This window comes from Schistocerca americana, chromosome 7 (genome assembly GCF_021461395.2).
Source record: "Schistocerca americana isolate TAMUIC-IGC-003095 chromosome 7, iqSchAmer2.1, whole genome shotgun sequence".
Lineage (NCBI taxonomy): Eukaryota > Metazoa > Arthropoda > Insecta > Orthoptera > Acrididae > Schistocerca > Schistocerca americana.
In genome coordinates, this window is record NC_060125.1 from 9438954 (window position 1) to 9453513 (window position 14560).

Sequence of the window (14560 nt, forward strand, 5' to 3'; positions counted from 1 at the left end):
AACCATTTCTGTGACCCTAGTTATAGATTCCGATGCATCACTCCAGGTTTACTGTATCCCTTGGACCTTCTTATAGACGATGAAACACAGAAATTGCATCGGAATAAAATAAAAAAGGCACAATGCCGACTTAAGTACAAGAAGACTGACGCTACTTACTGTCTATGTTTTGAACCATTCCTGTGACACTAGTTATTGATTCCGATGCTTCACTCCAGGTTTACCCTATCCCTTGGACCTCCTTATTGACGATGAAACACAGAAATTGCATAGGAATTAAATAGAAAAGGCTCAATGCCGACTTAAGTACAAGAAGACTGACTCTTCCTACAGTCTATGATTTGAACCATTCCTGTGACACTAGTTATAGATTCAGATGCTTCACTTCAGGTTTACTGTATCGCTCTCTCCTTCTTATTAACGATGAAACACAGAAATTGCATCAGAATTAAATACAAAAGTCACAATGCCGACTTAAGTACAAGATGACTGACTCTTCCCACTGTCTATGTTTTGAACCATTCCTGTTATACTAGTTATAGATTCCGATGCTTCACTCCAGGTTTACTGTATCCCTTGGACCTTCTTATTGACGATGAAACATAGAAATTGCTTCAGAATTAAATAGAAATTGCACAATGATGTTTTAAGTACAAGAAGACTGACTCTTCTTACTGACTATGTTTTGAACCATTCCTGTGACACTAGTTATAGATTCTGAAGCTTCACTTCATTTTTTTCTGTGCCTTGGACCTTCTTATTGACGATGATACACAGAAATTGCATCGGAATTAAATACAAAAGGCACAATGCCGACTTAAGTACGAGAATACTGACTCATCTTACTGTCATTGTTTTGAACCATCCCTGTGACACTAGTTATAGATTCTGATGCTTCACTCCAGGTTTACTGTATCCCTTGGACCTTCGTACTGACGATGAAACTCAGAAATTGCATCGGAATTAAATACAATAGGTACAATGCCGACTTAAGTACAAGAAGACTGGCTCTTCCTACTGTCTATGTTTTCAACCATTCCTGTGACACTAGTCTTAGATTCCGATGCTTAACTTCAGGATTACTGTATCCCTCTCACCTTCATATTGACGATGAAACACAGAAATCGCATCGGAATTAAATACAAAAGGCACAATGCCGACTTAAGTACAAGAAGACTGACTCTTCTTACTGTCTATGTTTTGAACCATCCCTGTGACACTAGTTATAGATTCCGATGCTTCTCTCCAGGTTTACTGTATCCCTTGGACCTTCTTATTGACGATGAACACAGAAATTGTATCGGAATTAAATACAAAATTCACAATGCCGACTTACGTACAAGAAGACTGACTCTTCATACTGACTATGTTTTGAACCATTCCTGTGACACAAGTTATAAATTCCGATGCTTCACTTCAGGTTTACTGTATCCCTTGGACCTTCCTATTGACGATGAGACACAGAAATCGCATCGGAATTAAATAGAAAAAGCACTATGCCGACTTAAGTACAAGAAGACTGACTCTTCCTACTGTCTATGCTTTGAACCATTCCTGTGACACTAGTTATAGATTCCTATGCTTCACTACAGGTTTACTGTATACCTCTAACCTTATTATTGACGATGAAACACAGAAATTGCATCGGAATTAAATAGAGAAGGAACAATGCCGACTTAACTACAAGAAGACTGACTCTTCTTACTGACTATGTTTTGAACCATTCCTGTGACGCTAGTTATAGATTCCGATGCTTCACTCCAGGTTTACTGTATCCCTTGGACCCTCTTATTGACGTAGAAACACAGAAATTGCATCGGAAGTAAATACAAAAGGCACAATACCGACTTAAGTACAAGAAGACTGACTCTTCTTACTGACTATGTTTTGATCCATTCCTGTGACACTAGTTATTGATTCCGATGCTTCACTCCAGGTTTACTGTATCCCTTGGACCTTCTTATTGACGATGAAACACAGAAATTGTATCGGAATTAAATACAAAATTCACAATGCCGACTTACGTACAAGAAGAATGACTCTTTTTACTGACTATGTTTGATCCATTCCTGTGACACTAGTTATTGATTCCGATGCTTCACTTGAGGTTTACTGTATCCCTCTGACCCTCTTATTGACGATGGAACACAGAAGTTGCATCGGAATTTAATACAAAGGCACAATGCCGAATTAAGTACAAGAACACTGACTCTTAATACTCTCTATGTTTTGAACCATTCCTGTGACACTAGTTTTTTATTCCGATGCTTCACTTGAGGTTTACTATATCCTTCGGACCTTCTTATGGACGAAGAAACACAGAAATTGCATCGGAATTAAATACAAAAGGCACAATGCCGACTTAAGTACAATAAGACTGACTCTTCCATGTCTCTATGTTTTGAACCATTCCTGTGACACTAGTATAGATTCCGATGCTTCACTTGAGGTTTACTGTATCCCTCTGACCTTCTTATTGACGATGAAACACATAAATTTCACCGGGATTAAATACAAAAGGCACAACGCCGACATAAGTACGTCTAGACTGACTTTTCCTACTGTCTATGTTTTAAACAATTCCTGCGACACTAGTTATAGATTCCCGTGGTTCATTTCAGGTTTACTGTATCCCTGGGACCTTCTTATTGACGATGAAACACAGAAATTGCATCGGAATTAAATAGAAAAGGCACAATGCCGACATAAGTACGTCTAGACATACTTTTCCTACTGTCTATGTTTTAAACAATTCCTGCGACACTAGTTATAGATTCCCGTGGTTCATTTCAGGTTTACTGTATCCCTGGGACCTTCTTATTGACGATGAAACACAGAAATTGCATCGGAATTAAATAGAAAAGGCACAATACCGACTTAACTACAAGAAGACTGACTCTTCTTACTGACCATGTTTTGAACCATTCCTGTGACACTAGTTTTAGATTCCGATGCTTCACTCCAGGTTTACCGTATCCCTTGGACCTTCTTATTGACGATGAAACACAGAAATTGCATCGGAATTAAATACAAAAGACACAATGCCGACTTAAGTACAAGAAGACTGACTCTTCTTACTGACTATGTTTTGAACCTATCCTGTGACACTAGTTATAGATTCCGATGCTTCACTTCAGATTTACTGTATCCCTCTGACCTTCTTATTGACGATGAAACACAGAAATTGCATCGGAATTAAATAGAAAAAGCACAATACCGACTTAACTAAAAGAAGACTAACTCTTCTTACTGACCATGCTTTGAACCAGTCCTGTGACACTAGTTATAGATTCCGATGCTTAACGTCAGGATTACTGTATACCACTGACCTACTTAGTGACGATGAAACACAGAAATTGCATCGGAATTAAATACAAAAGGCACAATGCCGACTTAAGTACAAGAAGACTGACTCTTCTTACTGACTATGTTTTGAACCATTCCTGTGACACTAGTTATAGATTCCGATGCTTCACTCTAGGTTTACTGTATCCCTTGGACCTTCTTATTGACGATTAAACACAGAAATTGCGTCGGAATTAAATAAAAAAAGCACAATGCCGACTTAAGTACAAGAAGACTGACTCTGCTTACAGTCTATGTTTTGAACCATTCCTGTGATACTAGTTATAGATTTCGATGCTTCACTTCAGGTTAACTGTATCCCTTGGACCTTCTTATTGACGATGAAGCACAGAAATTGCATCGGAATAAAATACTAAAGGCACGATGCCGAATTAAGTACAAGAATACTGACTCTTCTTACTGTCGATGCTTTTGAACCATTCCTGTGACCCTAGTTATAGATTCCGATGCATCACTCCAGGTTTACTGTATCCCTTGGACCTTCTTATAGACGATGAAACACAGAAATTGCATCGGAATAAAATAAAAAAGGCACAATGCCGACTTAAGTACAAGAAGACTGACGCTACTTACTGTCTATGTTTTGAACCATTCCTGTGACACTAGTTATTGATTCCGATGCTTCACTCCAGGTTTACCCTATCCCTTGGACCTCCTTATTGACGATGAAACTCAGAAATTGCTTCGGAATTAAATACTAAAGGCACGATGCCGAATTAAGTACAAGAATACTGACTCTTCTTACTGTCGATGCTTTTGAACCATTCCTGTGACCCTAGTTATAGATTCCGATGCATCACTCCAGGTTTACTGTATCCCTTGGACCTTCTTATAGACGATGAAACACAGAAATTGCATCGGAATAAAATAAAAAAGGCACAATGCCGACTGAAGTACAAGAAGACTGACGCTACTTACTGTCTATGTTTTGAACCATTCCTGTGACACTAGTTATTGATTCCGATGCTTCACTCCAGGTTTACCCTATCCCTTGGACCTCCTTATTGACGATGAAACACAGAAATTGCATAGGAATTAAATAGAAAAGGCTCAATGCCGACTTAAGTACAAGAAGACTGACTCTTCCTACAGTCTATGATTTGAACCATTCCTGTGACACTAGTTATAGATTCAGATGCTTCACTTCAGGTTTACTGTATCGCTCTCTCCTTCTTATTAACGATGAAACACAGAAATTGCATCAGAATTAAATACAAAAGTCACAATGCCGACTTAAGTACAAGATGACTGACTCTTCCCACTGTCTATGTTTTGAACCATTCCTGTTATACTAGTTATAGATTCCGATGCTTCACTTCAGGTTTACTGTATCCCTTGGACCTTCTTATTGACGATGAAACACAGACATTGCATCGGAATTAAATACGAAAATCACAATGCCGACTTATGTACATGAAGACTGACTCTTCTTACTGACTATGTTTGAACCATTCCTGTGACAGTAGCTATAGATTCCGATGCTTCACTTCAGGTTAACTGAATCCCTTGGACCTTCTTATTGACGATCAAACACAAAAATTGCATCGGAATTTAATACAAAAGGCACAATGCCGACTTATGTACAAGAAGACTGACTCTTCTTACTGATTATGCTTTGATTCATTCCTGTGACACTAGTTATAGATTCCGCTGCTTCACTCCAGGTTTACTGTATCCCTTGGACCTTCTTATTGACGATGAAACATAGAAATTGCATCGGAATTAAATACAAAAGGCACAATGCCGACTTAAGTACACGAAGACTGACTCTTCTTACTGACTATGTTTTGAACCATTCCTGTGACACTAGTAATAGATTCCGATGTTTCACTTCAGGTTTACTGTAGCCCTTGGACCTTCTTATTGACGATGAAACACATCAATTGCATCGGAATTAAATAGAAAAGGCACAATGCCGACTTAAGTGCAAGAAGACTGACTCTTCCTACTGTCTATGCTTTGAACCATTCCTGTGTCACTAGTTATAGATTCCGATGCTTCACTCCAGGTTTACTGTATCCCTTGGACCTTCTTATTGACGATGAATCACAGAAATTGCATCGGAATTAAATAGAAAAGGCACATTGCCGACTTAAGTACAGGAAGACTGACTCTTCTTACTGACTACGTTTTGAACCATTCCTGTGACACTAGTTATAGATTCCGATGCTTCACTTCAGGTTTACTGTATCCCTCTGACCTTCTTATTGACGATGAAACACAGAAATTGCATCGGAATTAAATACAAAAGGCACAATTCCAAATTAAGTACAAGAAGACTGACTTTTCTTACTGTCTATATTTTGAACCATTCATGTGACACTAGTTATAGATTCCAATGCGTCAGTCCAGGTTTACTGTATCCCTTGGAACTTCTTATTGACGATGAAACACAGAAATTGCATCGAAATTAAATTAAAAAGGCACTATGGCGACGTAAGTACAAGAAATCTGACTCTTCTTACTGACTATTATTTGAACCATTCATGTGACACTAGTTATAGATTCCGGTGCTTCACTTCAGGTTTACTGTATCCCTTGGACCTTCTTATTGACGATGAAACACAGAAATTGCATCGAAAATAAATATAAAAGGCACTATGCCGACTTAAGTACAACAAGACAGACTATTCCTACTGATTATGTTTTGAACCATTCCTGTGACACTAGTTATAGATTCCGATGCTTCACTCCAGGTTTACTGTACTCCTTGGACCTTCTTTTTGACGATGAAACACAGAAATTGCATCGGAATTAAATAAAAAAGGCACAGTGCTGACTTTAGTACAAGAAGACTGACGGTACTTACTGTCTATGTTTTGAACCATTCCTGTGACACTAGTTATAGATTCCGATGCTTCACTCCAGGTATACTATATCCCTTGGAAATTCTTATTGACGATGAAACACAGAAATTGCATAGGAATTAAATAGAAAAGGCACAATGCCGACGTAAGTACAAGAAGACTGACTCTTCCTACTGTCTATGTTTTGAACCATTCCTGTGACACTACTTATAGATTCCGGCGCTTCAGTTCAGGTTTACTGTATCCCTCTGACCTTCTTATTGACGATGAAACAAAGAAATTGCATCGGAATTAAATACAAAAGTCACATTGCCGACTTAAGTACAAGAAGACTGACTCTTTCCACTGTCTATGTTTTGAACCATTCCTGTGACACTAGCTATAGACTCTGATGATTAACTTCAGGTTTATTGTATCCCTTGGACCTTCTTATTGAAGATGAAACACAGAAATTGCTTCGAAATTAAATACAAAAGGCACAATGCCCACTTAAGTACAAGAATACTGACTCTTCTTACTGTCTATGTTTTGAACCATCCCTGTGACACTCGTTATAGATTCCGATGCTTCACTTCTGGTTTACTGTATCCCTTGGACCTTCTTATTGACGATGAAACACTGAAATTGCATCGGAATTAAATACAAAAGGCACTATGCCGACTTAAGTACAAGAAGACTGACTCTTCTTACTGACTATGTTTTGAACCATTCATGTGACACTAGTTATAGATTCCGATGCTTCACTTCAGGTTTACTGTATCCCTTGGACCTTCTTATTGACGATGAAACACAGATATTGTATCGGAATAAATTACAAAAGGCACAATGGCGACATAAGTACAAGACGTCTGACTCTTCTTACTGACTATGATTTGAACCATACATGTGACACTAGTTATAGATTCCGATGCTTCACTTCAGGTTCACTGTATCCCATGGACATTCTTATTGACAATGAAACACTGAAATAGCATCGGAATTAAATACTAAAGGCACAATGCCGAATTAAGTACAAGACGACTGACTCTTCTTACTGTCGATGTTTTGAACCATTCCTGTGACACTAGTTATAGATTCCGATGCTTCACTCCAGGTTTACTGTATCCCTTGGACCTTCTTATTGACGATGAAACACAGAAATTGCATCAGAATTAAATACAAAAGTCACAATGCCGACATAAGTACAAGAAGACTGACTCTTCCCACTGTCTATGTTTTGAACCAATCATGTTACACTAGATATAGATTCCGATGCTTCACTTCAGGTTTACTGTATCCCTTGGACCTTCTTATTGACGATGAAACACAGAAAATGCATCGGAGTTAAATACAAAAATCACAATGCCGACTTATGTACGTGAAGACTGACTCTTCTTACTGACTATTTTTTAACCATTCCTGTGACACTAGCTATAGATTCCGATGCTTCACTTAAGGTTAACTGTATCCCTTGGACCTTCTTATTGACGATGAAACACAAAAATTGCATCGGAATTAAATACAAAAGGCACAATGCCGACTTATGTACAAGAAGACTGACTCTTCTTACTGGCTATGTTATGAACCATTCCTGTGACACTAGCTATAGATTCCGATGCTTCACCTCAGGTTTACTGTATCCCTTTGACCTTCTTATTGACGCTGAAACACTGAAATTGCATCGGAATTAAATACAAAAAGCACAATGCCAACCTTAGTACAAGAAGACTGACTCTTCTTACTGACTATGTTTTGATTCATTCCTGTGACACTAGTTATAGATTCCGCTGCTTCACTCCAGGTTTACTGTATCCCCTGGACCTTCTTATTGACGATGAAACATAGAAATTGCATCGGAATTAAATACAAAAGGCACAATGCCGACTTAAGTACAAGAAGACTGACTCTTCTTACTGACTATGGTTTGAACCATTCCTGTGACACTAGTTATAGATTCCGATGTTTCACTTCAGGTTTACTATAGCCCTTGGACCTTCTTATTGACGATGAAACACATCAATTGCATCGGAATTAAATAGAAAAGGCACAATGTCGACTTAAGTGCATGAAGACTGACTCTTCCTACTGTCTATGTTTTGAACCATTCCTGTGTCACTAGTTATAGATTCCGATGCTTCACTCCAGGTTTACAGTATCCCTTGGACCTTCTTATTGAAGATGAATCACAGAAATTGCATCGGAATTAAATAGAAAAGGCACAATGCCGACTTAAATACAGGAAGACTGGCTCTTCTTACTGACTATGTTTTGAACCATTCCTGTGTCACTAGTTATAGATTCCGATGCTTCACCTCAGGTTTACTGTATCCCTCTGACCTTCTTATTGACGATGAATCACAGAAATTGCATCGGAATTAAATACAAAAGGCAAAATTCCAAATTAAGTACAAGAAGACTGACTCCTCTTACTGTCTATATTTTGAACCATTCATGTGACACTAGTTATAGATTCCGATGCTTCAGTCCAGGTTTACTGTATCCCTTGGACCTTGTTATTGACGATGAATCACAGAAATTGCATCGATATTAAATACAAAAGGCACTATGGCGACTTAAGTACAAGAAGTCTGACTCTTCTTACTGACTATGATTTGAACCATTCATGTGTCACTAGTTATAGATTCCGGTGCTTCACTTCAGGTTTACTGTATCCCTTGGACCTTCTTATTGACGATGAAACACAGAAATTGCATCGAAAATAAATATAAAAGGCACAATGCCGACATAAGTACAAGAAGACTGACTCTTCTTACTGACTATGTGTTGAACCATTCCTGTGACACTAATAATAGATTCCGATGCTTGACTTCAGATTTACTGTATCCCTCTGACCTTCTTATTCACAATGAAACACAGAAATTGCATCGGAATTAAATACTAAACTCACAATGCCGAATTAAGTACAAGAAGACTGACTCTTCTTACTGTCGATGATCTGAACCATTCCTGTGACACTAGTTATAGATTCCGATGCTTCACTCCAGGTTTTTCTGTATCCCTCGGACCTTCTTATTGACGATGAAACACAGAAATTGCATCGGAATTAAATAAAAAAGGCACAGTGCTGGCTTTAGTACAAGAAGACTGACGCTACTTACTGTCTATGTTTTGAACCATTCCTGTGACACTAGTTATATATTCCGATGCTTCACTTTAGGTACACTATATCCCTTGGACCTTCTTATTGATGATGAAACACAGAAATTGCATCGGAATTAAATACAAAAGCACAATGCCGACTTGAGTACAAGAAGACGGACTCTTCTTACTGACTATGCTTTGAACCATTCCTGTGACACTAGTTATAGATTCCGATGCTTCACTTCAGGTTTACTGTATCCCTCTGACCTTCTTATTGACGATGAAACTCAGAAATTGCTTCGGAATTAAATACTAAAGGCACGATGCCGAATTAAGTACATGAATACTGACTCTTCTTACTGTCGATGTTTTTGAACCATTCCTGTGACCCTAGTCATAGATTCCGATGCATCACTCCAGGTTTACTGTATCCCTTGGACCTTCTTATAGACGATGAAACACAGAAATTGCATCGGAATTAAATAAAAAAGGCACAATGCCGACTTAAGTACAAGAAGACTGACGCTACTTACTGTCTATGTTTTGAACCATTCCTGTGACACTAGTTATTGATTCCGATGCTTCACTCCAGGTTTACCCTATCCCTTGGACCTCCTTATTGACGATGAAACACAGAAATTGCATAGGAATTAAATAGAAAAGGCTCAATGCCGACTTAAGTACAAGAAGACTGACTCTTCCTACAGTCTATGATTTGAACCATTCCTGTGACACTAGTTATAGATTCAGATGCTTCACTTCAGGTTTACTGTATCGCTCTCTCCTTTTTATTAACGATGAAACACAGAAATTGCATCAGAATTAAATACAAAAGTCACAATGCCGACTTAAGTACAAGATGACTGACTCTTCCCACTGTCTATGTTTTGAACCATTCCTGTTATACTAGTTATAGATTCCGATGCTTCACTTCAGGTTTACTGTATCCCTTGGACCTTCTTATTGACGATGAAACACAGACATTGCATCGGAATTAAATACGAAAATCACAATGCCGACTTATGTACATGAAGACTGACTCTTCTTACTGACTATGTTTGAACCATTCCTGTGACACTAGCTATAGATTCCGATGCTTCACTTCAGGTTAACTGAATCCCTTGGACCTTCTTATTGACGATGAAACATAGAAATTGCATCGGAATTAAATACAAAAGGCACAATGCCGACTTAAGTACACAAAGACTGACTCTTCTTACTGACTATGTTTTGAACCATTCCTGTGACACTAGTAATAGATTCCGATGTTTCACTTCAGGTTTACTGTAGCCCTTGGACCTTCTTATTGACGATGAAACACATCAATTGCATCGGAATTAAATAGAAAAGGCACAATGCCGACTTAAGTGCAAGAAGACTGACTCTTCCTACTGTCTATGCTTTGAACCATTCCTGTGTCACTAGTTATAGATTCCGATGCTTCACTCCAGGTTTACTGTATCCCTTGGACCTTCTTATTGACGATGAATCACAGAAATTGCATCGGAATTAAATAGAAAAGGCACATTGCCGACTTAAGTACAGGAAGACTGACTCTTCTTACTGACTACGTTTTGGACCATTCCTGTGACACTAGTTATAGATTCCGATGCTTCACTTCAGGTTTACTGTATCCCTCTGACCTTCTTATTGACGATGAAACACAGAAATTGCATCGGAATTAAATACAAAAGGCACAATTCCAAATTAAGTACAAGAAGACTGACTCCTCTTACTGTCTATATTTTGAACCATTCATGTGACACTAGTTATAGATTCCAATGCGTCAGTCCAGGTTTACTGTATCCCTTGGAACTTCTTATTGACGATGAAACACAGAAATTGCATCGAAATTAAACTAAAAAGGCACTATGGCGACTTAAGTACAAGAAATCTGACTCTTCTTACTGACTATTATTTGAACCATTCATGTGACACTAGTTATAGATTCCGGTGCTTCACTTCAGGTTTACTGTATCCCTTGGACCTTCTTATTGACGATGAAACACAGAAATTGCATCGAAAATAAATATAAAAGGCACAATGCCGACTTAAGTACAAGAAGACTGAATCTTCTTACTGACTATGCTTTGAACCATTCCTGTGGCACTAGTTATAGATTCTGATGCTTCACTTCAGGTTTACTGTATCCCTTGGACCTTCTTATTGATGATGAAACACAGATATTGCATCGGAATTAAATAAAAAAGGCACAATGCCGACGTAAGTACAAGAAGACTGACTCTTCCTACTGTCTATGTTTTGAACCATTCCTGTGACACTAGTTATAGATTCCGGCGCTTCAGTTCAGGTTTACTGTATCCCTCTGACCTTCTTATTGACGATGAAACAAAGAAATTGCATCGGAATTAAATACAAAAGTCACATTGCCGACTTAAGTACAAGAAGACTGACTCTTTCCACTGTCTATGTTTTGAAGCATTCCTGTGACACTAGCTATGGACTCTGATGATTAACTTCAGGTTTATTGTATCCCTTGGACCTTCTTATTGAAGATGAAACACAGAAATTGCTTCGGAATTAAATACAAAAGGCACAATGCCCACTTAAGTACAAGAATACTGACTCTTCTTACTGTCTATGTTTTGAACCATCCCTGTGACACTCGTTATATATTCCGATGCTTCACTTCTGGTTTACTGTATCCCTTGGACCTTCTTATTGACGATGAAACACTGAAATTGCATCGGAATTAAATACAAAAGGCACTATGCCGACTTAAGTACAAGAAGACTGACTCTTCTTACTGACTATGTTTTGAACCATTCATGTGACACTAGTTATAGATTCCGATGCTTCACTTCAGGTTTACTGTATCCCTTAAACTTTCTTTTTGACGATGAAATACAGAAATTGCATCGATATTAAATAAAAAAGGCACAATGCCGACCCTAGTACAAGAAGACTGACTCTTCTTACTGCCTATGTCTTGAACCATTCCTGTGACACTAGTAATAGATTCCGATGCTTCACTCCAGGTTTACAATATCCCTTGGGCCTTCTTATTGACGATGAAACACAGAAATTACATCGGAGTTAAATAGAAAAGGCAGAATGCCGACTTAAGTACAAATAGACTGACTCTTCCTACTGTCTATGCTTTGAACCATTCCTGTGACACTAGTTATAGATTCCGATGCTTCACTTCAGGCTTACTGCATCCCTCTGACCTTCTTGTTGACGATGGAACACAGAAAATGCATGGGAATGAAATACAAAAGGCACAATGCCGACTTAAGTACAAGAAGACTTACTCTTCCCACATTCTAAGTTTTTAACCATTCCTGTGACACTAGTTATTGATTCCGATGCTTCACATCAGGCTTACTGTATCTCTTGGACCTTCTTATTTACGATGAAACACAGAAATTGCATCGGAATTAAATACATAAGGCACAATGCCAACTTAAGTACATGAAGACTGACTCTTCTTACTGACTATGCTTTGAACCATTCCCGTGACACTAGTTATAGATTCCGATGCTTCACTTCAGGTTTACTGTATCCCTTGGACCTTCTCATTGACGATGAAACACAGCAATTGCAGCGGAAATAAATAGAAAAAGCACAATGCCGACTTAAGTGCAAGAAGACTGACTCTTCCTACTGTCTATGTTCTGAACCATTTCTGTGTCACTAGTTATAGATTCCGATGCTTCTCTCCAGGTTTACTGTATCCCTTGGACCTTCTTATTTACGATGAAACACACAAATTGCATCGGAAATAAATACAAAAGGCACAATGCCGACTTAAGTACAAGAGGACTGACTCTTCTTACTGACTATGTTTTGAACCATTCCTGTGACACTAATTATAGATTCCGATGCTTCACTTCAGGATTACTGTATCCCTCTGACCTTCTTACTGACGATGAAACACAGCCATTGCATCGGAATTAAATACAAAAGGCACAATGCCGAATTACGTACAAGAAGACTGACTCTTCTAACTGACTATGTTTTGAAACATTTATGTGACACTAGTTATAGAATCCGATGCTTTACTCAACGTTTACAGTATAACTTGGACCTTCTTATTGACGATGAAACACAGAAATTGCATCGGAATTAAATTCATATGGCACAATGGCGACATAAGTACAAGACGTCTGACTCTTCTTACTGACTATGATTTGAACCATACATGTGACACTAGTTATAGATTCCGATGCTTCACTTCAGGTTCACTGTATCCCATGGACATTCTTATTGACAATGAAACACTGAAATAGCATCGGAATTAAATACTAAAGGCACAATGCCGAATTAAGTACAAGACGACTGACTCTTCTTACTGTCGATGTTTTGAACCATTCCTGTGACACTAGTTATAGATTCCGATGCTTCACTCCAGGTTTACTGTATCCCTTGGACCTTCTTATTGACGATGAAACACAGAAATTGCATAGGAATTAAATAGAAAAGGCACAATGCCGACTTAAGTAGAAGAAGACTGACTCTTCCTACTGTCTATGTTTTGAACCATTCCTGTGACACTAGTTATAGATTCCGATGCTTCACTTCAGGTTTACTGTATCCCTCTCTCCTTCTTATTAACGATGAAACACAGAAATTGCATCAGAATTAAATACAAAAGTCACAATGCCGACTTAAGTACAAGAAGACTGACTCTTCCCACTGTCTATGTTTTGAACCAATCATGTTACACTAGTTATAGATTCCGATGCTTCACTTCAGGTTTACTGTATCCCTTGGACCTTCTTATTGACGATGAAACACAGAAAATGCATCGCAGTTAAATACAAAAATCACAATGCCGACTTATGTACGTGAAGACTGACTCTTCTTACTGACTATTTTTTAACCATTCCTGTGACACTAGCTATAGATTCCGATGCTTCACTTAAGGTTAACTGTATCCCTTGGACCTTCTTATTGACGATGAAACACAAAAATTGCATCGGAATTAAATACAAAAGGCACAATGCCGACTTATGTACAAGAAGACTGACTCTTCTTACTGGCTATGTTATGAACCATTCCTGTGACACTAGCTATAGATTCCGATGCTTCACCTCAGGTTTACTGTATCCCTTTGACCTTCTTATTGACGCTGAAACACTGAAATTGCATCGGAATTAAATACAAAAAGCACAATGCCAACCTTAGTACAAGAAGACTGACTCTTCTTACTGACTATGTTTTGATTCATTCCTGTGACACTAGTTATAGATTCCGCTGCTTCACTCCAGGTTTACTGTATCCCCTGGACCTTCTTATTGACGATGAAACATAGAAATTGCATCGGAATTAAATGCAAAAGG